Source organism: Aplysia californica, unplaced genomic scaffold, assembly GCF_000002075.1.
Source record: "Aplysia californica isolate F4 #8 unplaced genomic scaffold, AplCal3.0 scaffold00290, whole genome shotgun sequence".
NCBI lineage: Eukaryota > Metazoa > Mollusca > Gastropoda > Aplysiida > Aplysiidae > Aplysia > Aplysia californica.
In genome coordinates this window covers 394,040-395,633 of record NW_004797560.1, presented here as the reverse complement: position 1 = coordinate 395,633, position 1,594 = coordinate 394,040, and the positions used below count along the sequence as shown (strand labels likewise).

Genomic DNA, 1,594 nt, shown 5'->3' with positions numbered 1-1,594 from the left:
GTTCAAGGCTAAAATTTTGTATATTTAGTTTTGTTTTAATTGTTTTCTTTTGTTTTGTTTTGGGCTTGGTTTTGTTGTTGTTGTTTTTTTGTTTTCCTGTTGGTTTTGTTGTTTTTTTGGTGTTTTTTTTAAAGGAAACATAGGTTATGTTTAGCTAATTCTAAAGAAGTGTTGTGTTAAATAAAAGATATGGTTTAGAAACTCACAAAAGACGCATCAAGTCTATTGAAACTACGGAAGCAAAGCTGCTTTCAAAAGCTTTATTGCTGGAACTTATAAATAATTTATTTCCAGTAAGCCACCTGCCACAGCCGATTTCTTTCCTTTCTCTTCGTCTTTCCTTCCAAGTGCGAAGTATTTTCTCAAGGTTAACTCATTGAAGACGCAAATCCTGCTCATTTGAATGCTTGAAAAAAGCTTAACTTTAGTTATATCCATACAAATTTTCCAGTTCCGTTTTCTTTTTCTGAAACTTAACCTCTTCACTGCTGTGTAGACGTAGGTTCTGGCTTGTATTCTCCACTCATATTGTTTCATCTGGTTGACACAATTTTTAGTTGTTTTAGTTACAGCTTGGGATTTTGCTTATTGTGAAACAATTCTCTGTGTTTAAATATTCCTGGAAGTAACATTTAATCTTGTAGGTACAGATGTTGATGGAGATTTTTCAGCAGTGGAGGAGTTAATAAGGCAAGGAACAACATATATATGACTATGAAATGTCTAATGTTGTGTTTCTGGTGTGTGTATGTGGGCTCGAAGTGTGCCACAGCATTGACTTTGATCTGTTTTTGGTAGGGCAAATGTGTCTGACGCGTCCTTAAAGAGTTAACAGGATATAACAGGATAATAAACGCAAGAAAAAGATACGTGTATAGTTGTTTTATTTTTTTAGAAAAACGCATGGCATTGCGCAAGATAATACATAAATATATTTTAGGTTTTAAAGTACAAAACTCCAATAGACCTCTCCTACACAGAAATGCAGCTGCAACAACAACAGCAGCAACAGCAGCAGCAGCAACAACAACAACAACAACAACAACAACAACAACAACGACAATAACGACAATAACAACAACAAAAACGTTAAAAACGAACTAACTTGAGAAGTACAACAGCGACTACGCAAAGACGAAGAAGAAGAACAAGAAAAAGAACAAAAACAAGAAAAAGAACGAGAGCAACAACAAGAACAAGAAAAAGAACAAAAACAAGAAAAAGAACGAGAGCAACAACAAGAACAAGAAAAAGAACGAGAGCAAAAACCAGAACAAAGAATTTTAAAAAAAGAAAAAACAAGGCCAAGAACAAGAACAAGTCTTCGCCGTCATTCATCATTGTCGTATTTCAAAATACGAGGTTGTCAGGAGAAGCAAAAATCTGATTTATTTCATGCTGAACGTTTTGTTAAAATGAAATGCTTTATTCCTCACAATCGGTGTCTATTTCTAAAAGAGGAACGAGACTAAGACTAACGTACAGGCCTCATGAAACTCTACAACATACTTGATTTTCATTTTTTTTTCTCTCGAAATTTTGACATACAATGTTCTACCATCTTGAATGATGGCCACGAATTGTTGCCCCCCCC

General features: G+C 34.6%; 1 protein-coding gene across 1 annotated transcript in view; it reads right to left on the bottom strand.

The window, feature by feature from the left end:
- Nucleotides 1-1,594, bottom strand: part of LOC101845704 — a gene marked incomplete at its 5' end in the record, with an annotated part of 51,643 nt that overhangs the window by 36,266 nt on the left and 13,783 nt on the right.